The sequence below is a fragment of the Dendrobates tinctorius genome, unplaced genomic scaffold, assembly GCF_039654945.1.
Source record: "Dendrobates tinctorius isolate UK_male_01 unplaced genomic scaffold, ASM3965494v1 ptg000019l, whole genome shotgun sequence".
NCBI lineage: Eukaryota > Metazoa > Chordata > Amphibia > Anura > Dendrobatidae > Dendrobates > Dendrobates tinctorius.
Window position 1 is genome coordinate 28250115 of NW_027361687.1, and position 24318 is coordinate 28274432.

Below are 24318 nucleotides of genomic sequence, written 5' to 3' on the forward strand. Positions count from 1 at the left end.
GAAAATTCTGCACCACTTTTCATACGTGTGCACATAGCCTTAACCTCCCCACTTCTTTTTTTTTTAAATCAGATAAATTGTTATTTAACCAAATTCAAGGTACAAAACAATAGAACAAAAATCGCAATGAGAACAACATTAACAATGGTCATTAGTTACATAAATTCCCTCCCTCCCCCTCCTCCCCATTACATACAAGAGCAGCAAATAATGCATGGTGTAACCTAAGTTCAGGGTCATCTCTCCACCCAAGGTGTCCACAGTGTCTCAAATGTTCTTATGCCTTTTCTCTTAACGTAAATGTTTTTTTCCATATTCACAATAGAGTCAGACTGTCTGAAAAATTCCTTCAACGTCGGTGGATCTTCATTTATTCAGTATCTGGCGATCAGTTTTCGTGCAATATATAATAATCTAGCTATTGCCACTTTATATTTATTATGTACCTGGACCTCCTCCACATATCCCAGTATACACACCATAGGATCCCTCTCAATCCTACAACCATACGCTCCTCCTATGGCAATAAGCACCGCTGTCCGATATGGGTTCAGATTTGGACACTGCCATAACATATGAAGAATTCCAGCCCCCTCCATTCGGCACCAAGGACACTCAGAAGTCTGTCTCAGACCCACTCTATACTGCCGTTCAGGAGTCCTATATACTCTATGGCAGGGTTCCCCAACTCCAGTCCTCAAGGCCCACCAACAGATCATGTTTTCAGGATTTCCTTAGTATTGCTCAGGTGAAGCAATTATCACCTGTGCAATACTAAGGAAATCCTGAAAACATGATCTGTTGGTGGGCCTTGAGGACTGGAGTTGGGGAACCCTGCTCTATGGAGTACATATATCTGCGAGAGTCTGCCTGGTTCACTCAGTGATAATTGGGGTATATATTCCATAATTACTTCCCATTTATCTTCCTCTATCCTACCCAACTCCTCCTCCCATTTCCTTTGTGCTCTAATAGGATAATTATTTAAAATAGTATGCATTAGATCCTTATAAATGCCCAACACTACCCCTTTTGTTCCCCCCTCTGCACAGACATAATCAATCAATATATCCTTGTGAATCTCCATATTCATCGTCCTACTCTGCGTAACATAAGCATGCCTAAACTACCCATATTGAAATCTGCAGACCTCCGGTAGCCCATAATCTTCCTGCAGCTGTCCGAAGGGCACCAGTCCCTGCGTGTCCTGCACCTGAACCATGTACTGTATTCCCAGTCTCATCCAATTTTTAAATTCTCCCAATTTAACAAATTCCGGTAGAGTCTCGTTTTGCCATATCGGGGAAAAATTTGTCAAGTGTTCCAAACCCCTAATCTTTTTATTGCCTCCCAGACTTTATGTATCAGCGTTAAAGTAGGATACATCAAACCCAACTTCCTAAAACTTCCTGCCTCTAACCCCTGAACCAAGGGATCCCTCCCCATCACCTGGACCAAGACCCTTTGTATTGAACCAGCCCCAGACACATCCCTACACCCTCTCATCTGTTGGCCCTGAGCAGCTAAGTAATAAATCCAAGGGTTCGGAAGTGCCAGTCCCCCTCCATCCTTGGGCCTCTGTAATATCTCAAGTCTGATCCTTGGCTCATTTTTCCCCACACAAGATCCCTAAATATAGAGTCAATAGTACGAAACCACCGCCTAGGGAACCAGATAGGGGCATTGTGCAAAACGCACAGCAGTTGGGGCATCAAAATCATCTTAATCAGATTAATTCTTCCCACTACTGAAAGATACAATTTACACCACGCCCCCACTTTACTCCTAAACTTACACAGCAGTGGAATCAGATTCAAATCTGCATAGCTCGAGATTGGAAGTGCCACCTGAATGCCCAGGTATTTAAACTGTTGCACCACTGCCAACCTACTACCCTCCCCCGACACTGGCAAATCAACAACACAATCATCTACAGCCATGATAGTGGATTTTTCCCAGTTAATTTCTAACCCCGATATAGACCAAAATGGTTTAATAATATCAAATACTCTCAACAACGACTCTCTGGAATCCTCCTAAAAAAGCAACACATCATCTGCTTACAGTGATACTTTTTCTCCTACCAAGCCATATCTGAACCCTTTACTCAAAGCCATCCTCCTAATTGTCTGCGCCAAGGACTCCACTGCCAAAGCAAAAAGCGGGTACAGCGGACACCCCTGGTTAGTCCCCCTATGAAGCGCAAACCTCCCCACTTCATCATGTGCAGTCGCCCTTACCCCCACTTCAGCATGTGCAGTCCCACTCACCTCCCCACTTCATTATTTGCAATCCCCCTTCCCCGCCAATTCATCATGTGCAGTCCCCTTTAACCCCTCCACTTTATTTTAAATCCCCCTTCCCCCACTTCATCAAGAGCAGTCCCCTTTAACCCCCTCCACTTCATTATTTGCAATCCCCCTCCCCCCACTTCATCATGTGCAGTCCCCTTTAACCCCTCACTTCATCATGTGCAGTCCCCTTTAACCCTCACTTCATTATTTGCAATCCCCTTTAACTCCCCACTTCATCATGTGCAGTCCCCTTTAACCCCCCACTTCATCATGTGCAGTCCCCTTTAACCCTCACTTCATTATTTGCAATCCCCTTTAACTCCCCACTTCATCATGTGCAGTCCCCTTTAACCCCCCACTTCATCATGTGTTGTCCCCTTTAACCCCTGACTTCATCATGTGCAGTCACCTTCACCCTCACTTCATCATTTGCAGTTCCTCCTCCTCCCCTCATCCATTTAATTCATTTTATAAAGTAAGCAAAAATGTTTTTCATACTTACCTTACAGATGTTCCCCAGCAGCGTCCGGTACAGTGTCCGATACATGTTGGTGCGTACACGATGACGTCATCGCGTACGCATCGTTACCTGACAGGAAGTACACAGAAGACGGAGGGATCGGGAGCTGAGCAGCCGTCAAGGTTAGACGGCCGTGGATAGCTCCGAGAAAGCTCCCGGGCCCAAGCGCCGACGCGTGGGCCGCATCTCGCACCACTTTAATGCACGATAAGGCCCGGTGAGCAGAAATGCATAAGCGGGGCCCGGACCTGCGGGCCTCTCTGTGTACTGCTGCCCACAGGGCCCAATATAGCAGTAATTCTATGGGAAAAATGCTCAAATGACATGGGAACAGCATTGGGAAGACCCCTGGAAGAATTTCTGACTCCCAGGTCACTGCTGTGAACAATGTTGCATTTGAAATTTAGCTGAGAATATGTGTGTCTGTCTACGACTGTCTGCATGTATCTGCTGATGTGTGCGGGTGTCATGCCCATCATATCTGTTATGCTGCATGACCCCTGGAGCAGTGTGCACGTGCACCTCACTGTTATGTCTGTTGGGTCTGTCATGCTGCATGATCCCTGGAGCAGTGTGCATGCGCATCTCATCTCATGGCTGCCTGCCGTTGCTGGTGCGCACTTGTGCTCTACCTCATAGCTATACGCCATTGCTTGTGCGCACATGTGCTTCATCTCATGGCTGTGCGGCATCGCTAGTGTGCACGCGTACCTCACCATGGCTGCATGCCTTTGCTGTGCGCATGTGTGCTTTACCTCATGGCTGCATGCCGTTGCTGTGTGCACGCCCGTCTCTGCTCTGCCTGCTGCAGTCCTCTCTATTGTCCTGGAGGACCCGACCCAGCAATCATCTCTATGGTCCTGGAGGACTTGACCATGTGATCCTCTCTATGGTCCAGGAGGACCTGATCCAGCAATCCTCTCTATGGTCCTGGAGGACCCGACCATGTGATCCTCTCTATGGTCCAGGAGGACCTGACCCAGCAATCTGCTCTATGGTTCTGGAGGATCTGACCCGGAAGTTCCCCCCATGGTCCTGACCCGGAAGTCCAGGTGCTAGTGCCCTATATCAGACCGCCCCTTCCTATGGTCGGGGCCTGAGTATCGGGTTGCTTCCCTGCTAGGCTGTTTGGTCTGCTCGGTTGCTCCCTGTACTCTGTGCCCCTGCACTCTGCCCTGTTGTGCTTCTTCGCACATGCTCTGTGCTTGTACTTCGTCTGGTGTCCTGTGTTTGTCATTTATCCTATAGTTCATCTTGTGTCCTGTACCATTGCCTTGTGTCCTGTATCTTGCTTTGCCTGGCTTTCCTATCATCTGCTCTATTATGCTTCTTTAGCAGAAGCTCTGCTTATTCCCTTTGCTCTGTCTTATCGTGCTCTCTTGCGCAATCCTGTTTCTGTACTATGCCACGCCGTGCAGTCTGTACGCGCTTTGGCCATGTACTCTGCTTTGAGCTATATCTTTATATTCTTATCTTCCCGTGCTCCTTTAGCACAAGCCCTGTTTTGTACTCTGTGCTTTGCCATGTACCCGGCTCTGTGCTCTGGCAGATGCTCCGCTTTTCCCTTGTACCCGGCTCTGTGCCTCAGCATACGTTCCGCTACCTGTCTGTACTCTGCTCTATGTCTCTGACCCGGCTCTGGGCTCCAGCATACGCTCCGCTTCTATTTCTTGTACCCGGCTCTGTGCTTTAGCCTACGTTCCGCTCCTTGCTCTGTGCTTTACTTTGCCTTGTTTCTCCACGTGCCCTTTGCATGCACCTGGCCTTGCCTTGTCCGCCTGTTTGTGCCTCAGCCGTGCCCGCCTTAGCCGTGCCCGCCTGCTTGTGCCTCAGCTGTGCTCATCGGCCAATGACTAAGCTGTGTCCTCCTGTTGTGCCTCAGCCGTGCTCGCCTCAGTCTTGCCCGCCTGTCTGAGCCTCAACCCGACCAGCTAGCCAGTGCCCCAGCTGTGCTCTGTGCTTTCTTTCACTCACGCTGTCCCTGCACTGTGCATTGCGTGCCCTCTTGGTACACACAGGCCCTCGCCTGAACCCTAGCATGCCTCCTGGCACGCGCAGGCCCTAGCCTGCTCCTTGGCATACCTCCGCGTGCTTCTCTAAAGCATGCGCAGGCCCTGCCATGAACCCTAGCATGCCTCCTAGCATGCACAGGCCCTAGCCTATACACTGACGTGACCTCTAGCATGCACAGGCCCTAGCCTGTACCCTGGTGTGCCCTCTAGCATGCGCAGGCCCTAGCCTAAACCCTGGCTTCCTCCTAGCACGCGCCCTGCCTTTCACCCTGGTTTGGACCCTGGTGTGCCCCCTAGCACACACCCTGCCTTGTACCCTGCCTTGGACCCTGGTGTGCCCCCTAGCACGCACCCTGCCCTGGACCCTGGTTTGTCTCCTAGCACACATCCTGCCTGGAACCCTGCCTTAGACCTTGGCGTGTCTGCTAACACGCACCATGTCTTGGAGTCTGGCGTGCCTCCTTGCCTGAACCTTGGCTTGCCTGCCGGATGCCTGGAGCCTGCCAATCGCTGCCAGAGGTCCGGAGCCTGATTACTGCGGCTTGATGTCCGGAGCCTGTCGATCGTTGCCAGATGTCCGGACTCCGATGCCAACCAACCCTTGCCAGAACCCTGGTGTGCCACCTAGCATGCATCATGCCTTGGACCTTGGTTTGCCCAAGCACACACCTTGCTATGTTTCACTTTATCTTTGTAACTATGTCTTGTTCCTGATTAAACCCTGAGACCACACTTTATTGAAGAAACCCTGTGACCACGCTTTGTTATGTCATGTACCTTGCACGTTCCCTGTTGCCAGACACTCACACCCGTGTCTTCCTTGAGCCGGCCGTCTGGTTCCAGCAGTCGTGGTGTCTCACCCCCTTGGTCTTGCCCCTGACACTCCCTATAAAGGGGTGGTTCCTCACAAGGTCAGCTCGCCCTAGGTGGGTGGGTGCCACGACCCAGAGGGTTCACTCTAGAAATCGACTCAGCAGAAGCTGACTCCGTCACAGCGGGTGTCTGTGTGCGGTAATGCTACCGCCTGTACGGTCGGTCACAGGGCTGCGGGATCATGCTGTCAGATATCAGCATGATTCCGCAGCTGTCTGTGACCCACAGCTTCGCCCGATGACACTACTGCTCCCATCGGGCTATCTCTGGTGTCACTGATAACAATGACAACAGTTGCAGATGATGGGAGAGTAGTATCATCTGCCGGCGCCTGGGCCGATGAGACTACTGCTCTCATCCGGCTTACTCTGGTGTCACTGATAACCTGTGCTAACTGTAAGAAAAAAAAAAGTAAAATTACATATTCATTATTCACACAATACATATTGATACATAATATATACATATTCACATAGAAATGAAAACACATTATACTCACCGGACACCAAATCCCCGACGCCCTCGTCTCCTAGAAATAACATAAAATAATAACTCAATATATAAACCCCAGGCCGCTGTAGTCCAAGGTAGTCCAGATTGTGCCATGGTGATCTCACGTATAGAACAGACCACTCTGCCTGTCCGACGATACACTGACAGGAGACAATCACCCCTGCAGTTTATCAGCTGATCGGCTCCATGCTGTCACTTACGGCATCGCTGCATGGGAAAATTCTCACACAGCGGTACTGCCATCAAGTGAGAGCACCGTAGTGATGAACTCCGGTGAACTCTGATGGTGGCGCAGTGATACACTGTGGGAGATATTACCTCCTGTCAGTGTCGCACGGAGCCATGTAGAGCGGTCACATCTCCCGATGTGTCTGTTCTACACGTGGGATTGTTGTGTGACACTTGGTAAATGGATACAGTGGACAGGATAATATTATTGTTGGTTTATTATTTTATTTTTGTTGCAGGAGACGAGGGAGTCGGGGATTAGGCAATGCAGTAAGTATGGTTAATTAAGATTAATAAAGGACTTTATTTTGACTGTGTATTTACCATATAACTATAGGATTAGTAATAGATAGGTGTCTTATAGATGCTTCTCCATTAATAATCCGTGGGCTTGATGTCACCTGACAATACAAAGGTGACATCAACTCCACAAATATTACCCGACTTGCCACTGCTTCAGGGCAAGTGGGAAGAGCGAGGCTAAGTGCCAGAATTGGCACACCTATAAGATTTCTGGGGTGGCTGAGAGCTGATGTTTTTAGCCTGGGGGGGTCAATATCCATGGCACCTTCCCAGGCTATTAATATCATCTCGCAGCAGACTGCCCAGCCTTGGCTGGTTTGATTTTATAGGGGACCCCATGTCAATTTTTTTCTGGGGTTCCCCTGTAAAATAGTAAAGGCTAAGCAAACATCTGTGAGCTGATATTAATAGCCTCGGTACCTCTATGGCTATTGGCTCCTTCCCAGAATATTAAGATCAAACCTCAGCTGTCAGCTTTCCCTCTGCTGGTTATAAAAATTATGCGGGAGCCCACACAATTTTTTAAATATTTTTTTAAACATATTGCATTTCACGCACTATAAGGTGGTATGTGAGCACAATATGGCAGTATGTGAGCACTATAAGATGGTATATGAGCACTACGTGGCAGTCTATGAGCACTGTATGGCTTTATGTGTTCAATATATGGCAGTATGTAAGCACTATAAGATGGTATATGAGCACTATATGGCAATATATGAGCACCATATGCTGATATGGTGGTATAGCAAATGTTAGAGGAAATATATATATATATGTTATATTCACTTATATTTGTTTTCTGTGTGTAAACATTATATTTGAACATGGTATGTACTGATATTTTGATCTTCAATGGAGAATGTAAAAGAAGAGGTTGGACAAAGAAATTACATCACAATTCTTTTTTTTTTGTTTGTTGCTGGCAGATGATACTACTCTCCCAGCAGTGGCACCTGTTGTCACTGTTATCAGTGACACCAGACATAGCCGGATGGCAGCAGTAACGTCATTGGGACAAGCCTGCTTCACCGCTGTGGGTCACAGTCAGCTGCGGAATCACACTGACATCTGACAATATGATCCCGCAGTGCTGTGACCGACAGTACCGGCGGTAGCATTACTGTACACACAGACACCCGCACATACCTGCAGACACATGCACACACGCACAGACAAAAGCACACAGCTGCACACACACAGATAGCTGCACACAGCCACACACACACAGACACAGCATGTGACGAGCATGGCGGCGCCAGGTCTGAAATAGAACTGATGACGCTGTGAGGCCAGTCAATCACTGTAATGCCACAATTAACATGGCTGTGGCATTACAGGTGCGTGGCAGACAATTCCTGCATGTTGATTAGCGCTCTAAAGAGCGCCAAAACATGCAGGGCGGGGACCGGAGCTCCAGCCGAGCAACCCCTTTAACACTCGGCGAGCTCGGAGCATTGCAAACACCGAATAGTGGTGAGCGTGCTCGCTCATCAATCCTTAATCCTTAAATGGAAGAAGTTTGGGACCACCAGAAGTCTTGCTAGACCAGGCCATCCAGCCAAACTGAGCAATCATAGAAGAAGAGCCTTGGTGAGAGAGGTAAAGAAGAACCAAAAGATCACTGTGGCTGAGCTCCACAGATGCAGTAGGGAGATGGGAGAAAGTTCCACAAAGTCAACTACCACTGCAGCTCTCAACTAGTCAGGCCTTTACAGCAGAGTGGCCTGACGGAAGCCTCTCCTCAGTGCACAACATATGAAAGCCCGCATAGAGTTTGCTAAAAAACACATTAAGCACTCCTCGACTATGAGAAATAAGATTCTCTGATTTGATGAGACGAAAATAGAACATTTTGGTGATAATTCTAAGTGGTATGTGTGGAGAAAACCAGGCACTGCTCATCATCTGCCCAATAATATCTCAACAGTGAAACATGGTGGTGGCAGCATCATGCTATGGGGGTATTTTTCAGCTGCAGGGACAGGACGACTGGTTGCAATTGTAGGAAACATGAATGTGGCCAAGTACAGAGATATCCTGGATGAAAACCTCTTCGAGAGTGCTCTGGACCTCAGACTTGGCCGAAGGTTCACCTTACAACAAGACAATAACCTTAATCACATAGTTAAATAACAAAAGAGTGGTTTCCGAACAACTCTGTGACCATTCTTGACTGGCCCAGCCAGATCCCTGACCTAAACCCAATTGAGAATCTCTTGAGAGACCTGAAAATGGCTGTCCACCAATGTTCACCATCCAACTTGATGGACCTGGAGAGGATCTGCAAATCCAGGTCTGAAAAACTTGTTGCATCATTCCCAAGAATACTCATGGTCGTACTAGCTCAAAATGGTGCTTCTACTCAATACTGAGCAAAGGATTTGAATACTTATGATCATGTGATATTTCAGTTTTTCTTTTTTTAATAAATTTGCAAACATTTCTACATTTTTGTTTTTCAGTAAAGATGGGGTGCAGAGTGAACATTAATGAGAAAAAAATGAACTTTGTTAAATTTTCCAAATGGCTGCAATGAAAGAAAGAGTGAAAAATTTAAAAGGGTCTGAATACTTTCCATACCCACTGTATGTAACTTTAAAAATAAACGATTTGTACTACTATTATTATTGACTGTTATCTTGGTTTCCTTTCGTTCTTTTCTGTTAACATATTTCACAGTTTCAGGGGACCGCCATGACCTGTGCAACATCTTATGCTAATTTATTTTTGGGTGCATGGGAATGTGACATATTTTTGAGTAACTCCATTGATGGAATTGACATTAGACACCATTAGATACGCTTCATAGATGATATTCTGTTTGTATGGGAAGAAACATCTGAGCAATTCAGTGAGTTTATGGCTATTCTTAATCGGAATGAATTTGTCAGAGACACCGCACTGAACTTGCTCACTGAGCCAGTGCGCGTGTCCTGAGTAAAGCGAACTGTGCTCAAAGCTACCTGTGGAGCGGGCAGCAACCGAATAGATGCATACTTCAGAGCCGCAGGAGCTGAAGCACGTGACTGCTAGAGGCGTTGCCTAAACTCCACAGAGCTAGGAGCTGCAAGACAATTCCTAGCAGAGTAACTGCGAGACAAAGTTACCCAGGGGCATAGACAGTGAGAATAGTCAGGACGTAGCCACTGAGTCACACACAGAGATAGCTGCAAGGTACCAAAGGGGGCGAGCAGAGAGTAGTCAGGTCACAGGCAATGAGTCATACACAGATAGCTGCAAGGTACAAGAGGGGCGAGCAGAGAGTAGTCAGGTCACAGGCAATGAGTCATTCACAGATAATAACGCAGTACAAAATCAACACGCAAACTCACAACGGGAAACAGAATCGGGTCAGAACCATATAAACAAGCTATAGCAACACACAGGCACACGGGGGTCAGCACACTAGGCCAAAGGCAAAAGTATAACTGGCAGGGATTGAAGCTACTCAGGGGTTTATGAAGCTCTCCCAGAACCAGAAAGAGGCCACAATCATTAACCCCAAGTGTGCAGGTCAAAACCTGCACAGAGCTCCAGACATTAACCCCCGGTGTGCAGCTCAAAAAACCTGCACTGGGATCATGACAGAATTGAACATCAAACTTACCTTTCTTTTTTCAAGGATGGAAACTCAATTTTTTGGATCTGGACATCTAGGTTAATCCACAAGGCTTTATTGTAACTGATGTCTACCGGACGCCCACAGTCACAAACTCTCTCCTCTATGCAAGCTCTTCTCATCTTAACTCTACGATCAACAGTATTCTAATAGGTCAACATCTATGCCTTAGGGGCCCGTCACACATAGCGATCTCGCTAGCGAGATCACTGCTGAGTCACAAGTTTTGTGACACAACAGCGATCTCACCAGCGAGATCGCTGTGTGACAGCGATCAGCGACCGGCCCCCCTGCCGGTATCGCTGATCGCTGCAAGAAACCTCTGGACAGCCAATGAGTCACACACAGAGATAGCTGCAAAGGTACAAGAGGGGCGAGCAGAGAGTAGTCAGGTCACAGGCAATGAGTCATACACAGAGATAATAACACAGTACAAAATCAACAGGCAAACTCACAACGGGAAACAGAACCGGGTCAGAACCATATAAACAAGCTATAACAACAAACAGGCACACAGGGGTCAGCACACTAGGCCAAAGGCAAAAGTATAGCTGGCAGGGATTGAAGCTTCCCAGGGGTTTAAGAAGCTCTCCCAGAACCAGAAAGAGGCCACAATCATTAACCCCAGGTGTGCAGGTCAAAACCTGCATCGAGCTCCAGACATTAACCCCCGGTGTGCAGCTCAAAAAACCTGCACTGGGATCATGACAGTAACCCCCTCTCAACGGGGGGCCTCTGGACCCCCAGGCTTCCCCGGGTACTTGGCATGGAAAGCCTGAACCAGGCGATCTGCATGTACCGAGCGAGCAGGGACCCATGAGCGCTCTTCTGGTCCATATCCCTTCCAATGGACCAGGTACTGCAAAGAGCGGCGCACCCGCCGAGAGTCCACAATATGTCCGACCTCATACTCCAATTGACCCTCCACCAGCACTGGAGGAACAACAGTCTCAGAGTTCTCTTTGACAGATCCTGCTGGTTTCAACAGAGACTTATGGAACACATTAGATATTTTTAAGGAGGCGGGGAGACGCAACCTATATGCCACTGGATTGACTATCTCCATAATCTCGTACGGACCAATGAACTTTGGTCCCAACTTAACTGATGGTACCTTTAAGTTGATGTTACGCGTGGAGAGCCAAACCTTCTCTCCCACCTGAAACATGTCTCCCGAGGCTCTCTTTTTGTCCGCAAAATATTTGTATCTCCCCTGGGCCCGAGAGATATTACGCCGGACTTCAGCCCAGAGGTTTTTTAACCGTTGAACGGACTCCTCTGCTCCTGGACAACCGGAATCCACCCGAGAAAACTCCCCAAAATGCGGATTAAAGCCATAGTTAATCAGGAATGGGGACATGTTGGTGAACTGACTCACCCGGTTGTTAAAAGCGAATTCAGCCAACGGTAACGCATCACACCAATCCTCCTGTCTGGCGGAGGTCAGACACCTGAGAATTTGTTCCAGGGATTGATTGGTGCGTTCTGTCTGACCATTGCTCTCCGGGTGATATGCCGAGGACAAGGAGAGTGAGATGCCCAATTTCATACAGAACGCCCTCCAAAATTTGGCCAAAAACTGCACACCTCTGTCAGACACAACATTCAGGGGTACCCCATGCAATCGGACCACATGCTGCACAAACAACCTTGACAATGTTTCTGCTGAAGGTAATTCTGCCAAGGGAATGAAATGGGCCTGTTTAGAAAACCTATCCACCACCACCCAGATCACGGTATTGCCCCTGGAAGGTGGAAGGCCGGTAATAAAATCCATGGAAAGATGAGTCCATGGCCTATCAGGAACCGGTAAAGGTAGGAGTTCCCCAGCCGGTCGGTTATGCGAGCTTTTGGAAAGGGCACACATGCCACAAGCAGTAACAAATTCCTTGACATCGGACCTTAATGAAGGCCACCAAAAACCCCTGGCTACTGCCTCTCTAGTGGCCGTGATACCTGGATGAGCACTCAGCCTAGAATCATGAAACTCCTGCAGAAGTCTAGGCCGCAATGAATCTGGAACAAACAGTTTATCGCTTGGCCTGGTTGCCGGAGCTAGGGCCTGAGCCCTTAGGATTTCTTGTTCCAACTCAGTTGAGACCCCCGCCACTACCACCCCTGGGGGAAGAATGGAGGACGGCGGCTCAGGGGGAGACACTGAATCAAAACTTCTGGACAGGGCATCCGCTTTAACATTTTTGGACCCCGGTCGAAAAGTAATTGAGAACTGAAATCGTGAAAAAAAAAGTGACCAACGGGCCTGTCTAGGAGTAAGCCTCTTAGCAGATTCAAGGAATGCCAAATTTTTGTGATCCGTGACAACCGTGATAGGGTGAGCCGCCCCTTCCAAAAAGTGCCTCCATTCCTCAAACGCCAGCTTGACCGCAAGAAGTTCTCTATTGCCTACATCATAGTTTTTCTCAGCAGAAGAGAACTTCTTGGAGAAGAAGGCACAGAGTTTGAGATTGGTAAGGGTGGCCGGACCCTGGGATAGCACAGCCCCCACCCCCACTTCAGAAGCATCCACCTCCACAATGAATGGTTTGGACGGGTCAGGTTGCACCAACACCGGGGCAGACATAAAACATTTCTTAATCGCTGAGAAGGATTCCTTAGCGAGGACAGCCCAACTTTTTACATCAGCTCCCTTCTGGGTAAGATCCGTGAGTGGTTTAACCACTTGTGAGAAACCTTTAGTGAATCTCCGGTAATAGTTCGCAAATCCTAAGAAGCGCTGGAGCACCTTAAGATCTCGAGGCTGAACCCAGTCAGCGATCGCCAGCACCTTCTTAGGATCCATACGAAACCCCTCACAGGACACAATCAACCCCAAAAAAGACAGCTCCTGTATAAAAAACGAACATTTTTCCAATTTGGCGAACAATTGGTTCTCCCTGAGTCTCTGGAGAACTGTCTTTAGATGTTGCAAGTGAGATTGACTGTCCGGGGAATACACCAAAATATCATCCAAATAAATAATAACAAAACGGCCTATCAGATCAGAAAACACAACATTGATGAAATTTTGGAAAATAGCAGGTGCATTAGTTAACCCAAATGGCATTACCAGGTTCTCAAAGAGTCCTTCTGATGTGAGGAATGCCGTTTTCCACTCGTCCCCTTCCCGAACCCTTATCAGATTGTATGCCCCCCGCAGATCTAACTTGGAGAACCATTGGGCCCCAGCTAACTGGTTACATAAGTCTGGGATGAGGGGAAGCGGGTAAGAGTTCCTAACCGTTATCTTGTTCAGTTCCCGAAAGTCGAGGCACGGCCGCAAACCACCATCTTTTTTCTTCACAAAGAAGAACCCTGCTGCCACAGGTGACACAGAAGGCCTGATATGCCCTTTGCGGAGACTCTCAGCTATGTACTCCTTCATGGCTTGGCGCTCAGGCCCAGACAAATTGAACAATCGAGCCTTAGGTAACTTGGCTCCAGGTACTAAATCAATGGCACAATCATAGGGTCTATGTGGTGGCAGCGCCTCAGCCTCACTTTCGGAAAAAACGTCTTCGAAATCTTTCAGGTACTCCGGAATACCTTCCAGATCGACAGACGACACAGACACAGATTTAACAGCGTTAACAAGATGTCCCCGGTTACCACATTTATTATTGCATCCCCATTGAGTGATTTCCCCTGTAACCCAATCAATGGAAGGATTATGGCGTTGAAGCCAAGGCATCCCCAGTACCAGTCCTGCAGGCAAGTTATCTACCACCAGACAACTTAGTTTCTCCACATGAGTGGAACCCACTTTTAGAGAAAAAAGTTCAGACCTGCAACAGATACCGTCTTGGGTAAGAGGAGACGAGTCAATTGCCACAAGTTTAACAGGATCGTGAAGCCTGACTGTCCCTATCTTATTAAGAGTCATAACCTTGGTATCAATCAGGTTCACAGCCGAACCGCAGTCAATAAAAGCAGTAGTCTGAACAGGACCATAACCAAGTTCCAGTTCCACCTGCAGCACCAATTTTGCACATGAGGAAAATTGTACCTGAAGGTCTGGGTAGCCTCCTCGATTACTACCCAGACCTAGTCGTTTCCCGCCATCTTGGAGGATGACGGACAGGAGGGGCAGTCCTTTTTCCAATGTCCAGATTTCCCACAATAGAAGCACAACTGCTTTTCCCGACGGCGTCTTCTTTCCTTTCCCTCACAGGTGACAGCGCTCACCTCCATAGCCATAGGAAGAGTCTGGGTCTCATCTCCACTGAAAAATAAGGGCGTTTCCCGTTGCATAATGCCTCTAGCCCGCAGCCTGCGATCCATGCGAACCGCTTGGACCATGGCATCCTCCAGGGAGTCAGGCGGAGGATGAAGTGCCAAAGCATCCTTCAGACGTTCACACAGGCCTCTGTGGAACAGCCCCCGCAGGGCGGCGTCACTCCAGGAAATCTCGGCTGCCCAACGTCTGAATTCAGTACAGAACCATTCGGCCGAGTGCTCCCCCTGACAGACACTCATGACTTTGTCCTCAGCCAACCGCACTCTATCAGGCTCATCATAAATAAGCCCTAAGGCTTCAAAAAATGCATCCACAGACATTCTCTCAGGGGCAGAAGAGGAAAGCGAGAATGCCCAGGTTTGTGGGGACCCCCTAAGCAGGGACATCACCACCCCCACCCTCTGTTTCTCATCCCCAGAGGAGCGGGGTCTCAAAGAAAAAAAGCTTACAGCCCTCCTTAAATGCCCTGAAATCATCCTTGTTACCAGAAAATATATCTGGCAATTTAACCGGGGATTCAGGTGGGACTAAAATGACATCTCTATTCCCCACCTGCTGGAATCCTGCGGAAAGTACCCCCTGAACTGAGTCCTCAACCCGCCGTTGGGACTGGGCCAGAGCTTGGTGTTCCAAACTAAGCTTCTGAAGTGACTGAGTCAAGCTTTTCACCTGCTCAGATAAAGCACACATTGGGTCCATGCTGCAGCAGTGAGGAGAGAAAAAAAAAAAATTGTAGGCCAGTTATACTGTCAGAGACACCGCACTGAACTTGCTCACTGAGCCAGTGCGCGTGTCCTGAGAAAAGCGAAAGCATGCTCAAAGCTACCTGTGGAGCGGGCAGCAACAGAATAGATGCGTACTTCAGAGCCGCAGAAGCTGAAGCACATGTGTGACGGCCGTCTGCGAATCTGGGCTGCAGTGGGGACAGCACCCCGAGTAACCCCGAGACCCTTAACCCCTATACAGGGATCTGGAATTGTAGCAAGGCCCAGGAGGTAGCTGTCTAGATTAGCAGTGGACCAGAGCAGGACGGCCACCAAGGGGTCAAAACTAAAACCCGTAATCAAGGTCAGGATGCAGGAGTCTGAGACCAGGGTGCCGCAGAGGCACGAAATCAGCAGACAGAAGGAGAGTCAAAAGTCCAGGCCAAGGTCAGTAAAACCAGGAAGGCAGCGAGGTACAGAATCAGCAGGCAGAAGGAGAGTCAGGAATCCAAGCAAAGGTCAGCGTCAAAAAGTCGGAAGAGAGGCGGAGGTACAAAAACGGCAGGCAATAGAATGGTCAAGAATCCAGGCTGAGGTCAGAGTATACACTATAGCAATTCACACAGTAACACGCAGGGGAACCAAGAATATATCCGGCGGCTTGCAAGACCAGTCCCCAGGTATTTGAGGGATCAGGTCCTCCCTCACAGGTTCCCGGCCCGATGATGTAACCAGGACCGCCCCCGGACCAGGCCAGATGGACATGCAGTAAGCCCTACATGACTGACTGAGGGGCGGAGCCTGCGCCCACCAGATGCCTGCGCAGGAGCCCCCTCTCTGCCACCACCCTCACCCTGGAGCGAACCACGGCGCCTCCCAGTGGCTGAGGCAGGAATAGCCGTCCCTGAGTCCGATGGCGACGTGACGGTCCGGCGCCCCCGAGTGGCCGAGACCGGAACTGCAGGCCGTGAGTCTGGCAGTGACGTCCGGCGCCTCCTAGTGGCCGACGCCGGAACAGCAGGCCCTGAGTCTGGCTGCGACGTGACAACATGACTGCTAGAGGCGTGGCCTAAACTCCACAGAGCTAGGAGCTGCAAGACAATTCCTAGCAGAGTAACTGCGAGACAAAGTTACCCAGGGGCATAGACAGTGAGAATAGTCAGGACGTAGCCACTGAGTCACACACAGAGATAGCTGCAAGGTACCAAAGGGGGCGAGCAGAGAGTAGTCAGGTCACAGGCAATGAGTCATACACAGATAGCTGCAAGGTACAAGAGGGGCGAGCAGAGAGTAGTCAGGTCACAGGCAATGAGTCATTCACAGATAATAACGCAGTACAAAATCAACACGCAAACTCACAACGGGAAACAGAATCGGGTCAGAACCATATAAACAAGCTATAGCAACACACAGGCACACGGGGGTCAGCACACTAGGCCAAAGGCAAAAGTATAACTGGCAGGGATTGAAGCTACCCAGGGGTTTATGAAGCTCTCACAGAACCAAAAAGAGGCCACAATCATTAACCCCAAGTGTGCAGGTCAAAACCTGCACAGAGCTCCAGACATTAACCCCCGGTGTGCAGCTCAAAAAACCTGCACTGGGATCATGACAGAATTGAACATCAAACTTACCTTTCTTTTTTCAAGGATGGAAACTCAATTTTTTGGATCTGGACATCTAGGTTAATCCACAAGGCTTTATTGTAACTGATGTCTACCGGACGCCCACAGTCACAAACTCTCTCCTCTATGCAAGCTCTTCTCATCTTAACTCTACGATCAACAGTATTCTAATAGGTCAACATCTATGCCTTAGGGGCCCGTCACACATAGCGATCTCGCTAGCGAGATCACTGCTGAGTCACAAGTTTTGTGACACAACAGCGATCTCACCAGCGAGATCGCTGTGTGACAGCGATCAGCGACCGGCCCCCCTGCCGGTATCGCTGATCGCTGCAAGAAACCTCTGGACATTTTTTTCGTCGCTGATCTCCCGCTGGCCAGCACGCATCGCTGCGTGTGACAGGCGGGAGACCAGCGATCAGCTGGTAACTAAGGTACACATCGGGTATCCAAGGGACGTGCGTCCCTTGGATACCCGATGTGTATGTTAGTTACCAGCGAGTTACAGGTGCCGCCGCCGACCCACGCTGGGGACCAGGAGCCCGCGGAGTGTGTACCTTAAGATTGCCACCGCCGCCACACGCTGGGGACCAGGAGGCAGCAGGACGCCGCCAGGAGAGGCCGGGGATGCAGGCGCGCCCTATGCTGGTGGAGGACTGGGACAGCAGGCACACTTGTCCACTGCTCCTGGGCTCGCTCCTCACCTCGGCGTCGGCGTGCCTACCATTATACCTGAAACCAACTCTGATCAATCAGGTTGATAACTCCCTACAATAACCAGTGGCAAGACTTTACCAATATAATTGTAAAACATTGGCCGTTACGTCAAACCGACACAGTCTTGGGGGACAGATTCTACCATCAAGACCTTTAATTACCGCTAAAAGATCAAGTAATCTACGAGATCTACTGGTACAAAACAGCTATTCACCAATGCATAAGCAGGTAAACCCTTCAAAAGAAGCCATTCAGGGATTCTTTCCATGTACATGTCACGGTCACGTGTGTCTGGACGCAGCGAGTACCGCAAGGCGAACCCATATGACACACGTGACCCTGGATACACCGCCTCCAGTTGGGCGAATTTAAATAATAACACGTGCAGCTGGATACGCCGCCTCCAACTGGCGAATTTAGGTAATACATGTTATATATACAGTAGTCTGGAAAGCCCGCCTCCAGTAAGGCGAATTTAAATAATAAAGGGGAAACCTGGGTAACAATAACAATCCTAGCAACAGAGCCCACCACCTGCGTGCATCTTCTTCTCCAACCGGATCCATCAACGTAACCGGATCCATCACCCTAGTGCAGCCTTGGAGCAGAGTCCACCACCAATTGCAGCTCCTCATTCAGCTCCTTCATCACCCAGGCTTGCTTCCCAAATTCACTCGCTGGTTTATATATATATACAGTCATATGTTAAAGTTTGGGCACCCCTATTAATGTTAACCTTTTTTCTTTATAACAATTTTGGTTTTTGCAACAGCTATTTCAGTTTCATATATCTAATAACTGATGGACTCAGTTATATTTCTGGATTCAAATGAGGTTTATTGTACTAACAGAAAATGTGTAATCTGCATTTAAACAAAATTTGACTGGTGCAAAAGTATGGGCACCTCAACATAAAAGTGACATTAATATTTCGTAGATCCTCCTTTTGCAAAAATAATAGCCTCTAGTCGCTTCCTGTAGCTATTATTGAGTTCCTGGATCCTGGATGAAGGTATTTGTGACCATTCCTGTTTACAAAACAATTCCAGTTCAGTTAAGTTTGATGGTCGCGGAGCATGGACAGCCTGCTTCAAATCATCCCACAGATGTTCAATGATATTCAGGTCTGGGGACTGAGATGGCCATTCCAGAACATTGTAATTGTTCCTCTGCATGAATGCCTGAGTAGATTTGGAGCGGTGTTTTGGATCATTGTCTTGCTGAAATATCCATCCCCTGCGTAACTTCAAGTTTGTCACTGATTCTTGCACATTATTGTCAAGAATCTGCTGATACTTAGTTGAATCCATGCGACCCTCAACTTTAACAAGATTCCCGGTGCCGGCATTGGCCACACAGCCCCAAAGCATGATGGAACCTCCACCAAATTTTACTGTGGGTAGCAAGTGTTTTTCTTGGAATGCTGTTTTTTAGCCTCCATGCATAACGCCTTTTTGTATGACCAAACAACTCAATCTTTGTTTCATCAGTCCACAGGACCTTCTTCCAAAATGTAACTGGCTTGTCCAAATGTTCTTTTGCATACCTCAGGCGACTCTGTTTATGGCGTGCTTGCAGAAACGGCTTCTTTCGCATCACTCTCCCATACAGCTTCTCCTTGTGCAAAGTGCGCTGTATTGTTGACCGATGCACAGTTTCACCATCTGCCGCAAGATGATGCTGCAGGTCTTTGGAGGTGGTCTGTGGATTGTCCTTGACTGTTCTCACCATTCTTCTTCTCTGCCTTTCTGATATTTTTCTTGGCCTGCCACTTCTGGGCTTAACAAGAACTGTACCTGTGTTCTTCCATTTCCTTACTATGTTCCTCACAGTGGAAACTGACAGGTTAAATCTCTGAGACAACTTTTTGTATCCTTCCCCTGAAAAGCTATGTTGAATAATCTTTGTTTTCAGATCATTTGAGAGTTGTTTTGAGGAGCCCATGATGCCACTCTTCATAGGAAAATCAAATAGGAGAACTACTTGCAAGTGGCCACCTTAAATACCTTTTCTCATGATTTGATACACCTGGCTATGAAGTTCAAAGCTCAATGAGGTTACAAAACCAATTTAGTGCTTCAGAAAGTCAGTAAAAAGTAGTTAGGAGTGTTCAAATCAAGAAAATGATAAGGGTGCCCATACTTTTGCACCGGTCAAATTTAGTTTAAATGCAGATTGCACATTTTCTGTTAGTACAATAAACCTCATTTGAATCCAGAAATATAACTGAGTCCATCAGTTATTAGATATATGAAACTGAAATAGCTGTTGCAAAAACCAAAATTGTTATAAAGAAAAAAGGTTAACATTAATAGGGGTGCCCAAACTTTAACATATGACTGTGTATATATATCCCCAGCCTGGACTGGTGATGTATATCCCCCCTCACTGGGAGCGCCTCAATAACTCGTAGCTATAAGGGAAGCCTCTCAGGTGAATATTTGCCCTTGGTGCAGTGCCCCGACTGACCAGAGGCAAGTGGTGGCACCAGAGAGCCGATCCCTGCTGGGCCCTTGTCTCCCCTCCTCAGTGGTGAGCGAAGTCGACGCCCCCTTCCCCTGTGAAGATCCGTCACAGTGGACTGCATTGTTTTTTACTTATCTAATCACTTTTTCCAGGTATATTTCTTGCAGGTCTATATGATTGAACTGTCTAATATGTTGCACGATGCACTTTAGTTGGTCAGTCTCCATGATCCCTGCATTTTGCGTAGTAGTCTCTGATTTTTAACCTATTTTTGAATGTTAATTTAATTCTAATAATTATTATTTTAAGATTATACTCTGTGAGCTTTTTCGCCTTTTTCTTGTGTCATTACAGTGTATTTGTTTTATATAATTTATATTCATCCATTTTGGAATCTTGGCATCATGCAAGAAATTTTGTGACAGTATCACACACATGTATATCACAATTCCTTTCATGTTTATTCATGTCTTATTTGTCTATGCAGCGAAATTGTATAATACCATATACACACACTGTTCTTGTCCTTTTCACTATAATATGATCTATTTCATTCCTTGACGCGTGCCTCTTTTCAGACTCATTGCACAACCACTGCATATTTGTAACTTTAATAATAAACTGTTTGCTCTATTATTATTGACTTATCTCGGTTCCCTTTCTTTCTCTTCTGTTCACCTATTTCACCAAGAGTCATTCCTACATCCGGTTCAGGGCTGATGTGCACATTAATATTGTGATACACCGCATATATAGTGCACTTATATACCTGCCCTTTTTGTTTTTTTCTTTTGTCTTAATTACCCTCCAAAATCTTGTAGAAATAATTCCCGGAGGAGCGAAAACTGTTATAGCTGCGAGGGGACCGACTCCATATTAATATCTATGAATGCAGAATGGGAGGTCATAAAATCTCCTGTAAGTGTAATGAGGAGGGGGCACATACTTTTGTCTACTTATTATGCATAAAGTCTCATTACTGCATCTATTGTCTTCCCCAGTTTTTCATCTCAAAGATACTCAGTTGTTGCAGAATACAACTATAGGTTAAATAATAAGAGCAAATTCACTTACCAGATGCGTTTAATGCCTTTCAGGCTTCCATTATCTGTGAATGTAATCTATGCAAATCCATTAACTTAGTCCATTGTATTGTGAAATGTTTCTTGTTCTGTGGAGGCTTCAGTAACCTCGGAAAGATCTATCTAGAGAGCTACAGATTAATCCAAAGAATTTGTATCCATATTAATCAGTGCCATAGAATACAAGGGGCGTGAGCCAGTGACCCTGGTTACAGCTAGGGGGCGCTGTATGTTCTCCCCAGGATACACACGGAGGTGTATTGAAGCTATGAGGATGCATTGCGGTAACAGGCGTAGCTGGGATTGCAATGGGGAAGCAGTGACCGATGTCACAGGTAGGGGTCTGTTGTGAGTTCATTTTCCCCTTCACCTTTGATGCCTGATGAACTCCCTCTGCTGGTGAAGAGAGGTAGTGAAATTGATTGGGATGGGAAGAACCTGTCATCTGAACAGGCGGAGTGTGATTGGACATCTGGAATTTCTGAGTGGATATAAGGCAGCCGACGCCCTGCAGGGTTTGCTGGTGATCCTTTCTGCTCTGAGCTCTGGCATTCAGTTTTAGTTCCTGTCTACTAAAAGCTAAGTTTTTGTCCTGCTATTATTCCATGAGATTTTGTCTGGTTTCCTTAGTGTTTGTATTCAGCCAGTCCTGGTTGGGACTGGCTGAATTCCATTTTTGTCTCTGATCAGTTGATCTCTTTGCTCTGTTTTCAGAATATACCTGAGTGCTGATATAGTGATTTTGAAGTCTAGCGACTTCAGGGCCTTTTTTCCTATCAGACGGTTGGGACATTTTTGGTAGGGTTTTTTGCGGATTGCAGCCAGCATCTTTTCTGTCCTGTCCTATCTAGTTAGTTGGGCCCCATCGTTTGCTCAGCCTGTCTTTCTGTCTGTGTTTGTGTTTTCATCTGTTTTTCACCGACAATACATGTTGAGGGCTGTCTATTGTTTTGGGGTCTGCTCTGGGGCAGTTTAGATTTCCCCTTTCTTTCTTTAGGCTTATCTAGTTCTCCGGCTGTGACGAGGGGTCTAGGGCACCGTAGGAACCCCCCACGGCTACTGTTAGTTGTGGTGAATAGGATCAGGGGTCTGCAATCCGATAGCTACCAACCTCTCCGGTTTTCTGGACTTAGCTTGTGTTTTTGTTTTTTCCTCCTCCGGTGACTCATTCATAACAGGGGTCACTGTGTGTTCTCCCCAGGATGTGCATGGAGGCATATGAAGGCCATAAGTGTGCATGGCAGTCATGGGCGTAGCTGTGACTGCAATGCAGACTGATAATAATAATAAGTGTTAGTCTTGGACATGATAGTGTCTAAGACAGAGGTACGGAAAACCTGCTCTGGATGTTGTGTATGAAACAGATTGCAGTATGATAGTAGTTTGTTGCAGTCTGTTCCATTCCGGATCCTGGTTTTCCATGTGGCTGGAAGCTAAAGTTTTCTGTGATAAAATCCCTGCAGGAAAGGGATAGAGAGTTCAGAGTGAGTTGGTGCTTAGTGAGTCTCAGGTGTGTCAGGGCCAGAGTGAGGCCTGGCAACCCGCAGTGTACACAGAGATGCAAGTCGTCCACGGTGAATGGTCTTGGATGTGGACAGTCCTGTGCCCTGAGGTGAACCGGAATTGGCTGTCCTGTGCCCGGAAGAAGACTGGTGTGTGTAAAGATTGCAAAACAGGTGGATATGGTGCCCGGCTGCGATCCGGAGGATATCCTGGGCTGTGTGAGTAAAGAGACTGTGATGCAGCGGTGCAAGACACCCACGGGAACTAGTCAGAGGAGGACTTGCGTGTGTAGCGCCTGCAACATGTAATGCTGTGTGAATAGAGTCTTGGATACGGCGCATAGACACCCACGGGAACTAGTCAGAGGGAGACTGGTGTGTTTAGTGTCTGTAAAATGAAGGATGCCGTATAATATATATTCTGCAAATGGTGAAATGGATACTAACTATATGCACTGAAGTTATATGCACTAAAGTTAAATGCACTTGTGTGGATTGGACTTTCATGTGTGAAGATAACACATTAAAGAGACTTTTGTGTTTGAATTTTGTGGGTCACTGCCTCTTTGGTGCTACCGCTGCTTTACAGGGGCTACATTATAGAAAGGGGTCTGTCTGCCAACATGAAAGAGATAGGATTTACATGCCGATTTGGCTTAAAAACAAAAAGAATAAAATAATAAGTAACAATAAAAATGACTAAAGTTGTGTTATGTGCATCATTGTCCTTACCAGATGTAGCAGTTGGTCTATTTCCAAAAAGCATTAATTTGCACCAACTTTAAATGAATAAAAAGAGACTTCAATCCACAACTATGTTTCTTGTAACACATAATCCCTATCATGTTCTACTTGCACAGACGAACATCATAAACAGTTTCCAATTAATGTGATTTGAATAAAACTATTGCAAACCAATTCACTGACAGAATAACAGGTGTCAGTGGATCGATATATGTTATTTCAATTCTGCAAAATCTAATATTTATTTATTTTATAATGTTTCACCTCTCTAAGGTAGTGGCAGTAGTGGACAACTCCTTTAATTTAACCTTAGGATGGAGTAAAACAGTTATTTTAGTAACATTTATTTTGGTGTCTGAATTTTTTTTTTCCAGCCATTTCTATGGAATCTGTCAGTAGGATCACCCCACCTAAGCCGTCCATATGGGCATGTAGGTCATAGGAAGCTGAATAAAATTATACCTTGATATCTGTGATCCAGTGCCTTATTTGGGATGCGGTGCCACATTTTTCTTTGTATGTAAATGAGCTGTTAAGATCTATGGGCGGGGTACATTTCTCCCCGAGACTCCACCTCCAGAGCTTATTATAAATGAAAGGAGTTACCAGTGTGAGACATGTAGATCAGGAGAGAAGACTGTCAGTTCTTTCATGTCTCACACTGGTAACACCACCTTTCATTTATAATAAGCTCTGGAGGCAGAGTCTCAGGGAGATCTATGTCCCACAGATAGATCTTAACAGCTCATTTACATATTAAGAAAAAAAGTGAATTTCTCTGGGATAAGACATCAAATCGTAGATATCAATGTATCATTTTACTCAGCTTCCCATGACCTACAATGCCTATATAGACGACTTAGGAGGGTTGATGCTACT

General features: G+C 47.0%; 1 protein-coding gene across 1 annotated transcript in view; it reads right to left on the reverse strand.

The window, feature by feature from the left end:
* The window catches only part of TMEM121 (transmembrane protein 121), a 335114-nt gene that overhangs the window by 175068 nt on the left and 135728 nt on the right, over window positions 1-24318 (reverse strand). The gene's annotated exons all lie outside the window — the stretch shown is intronic.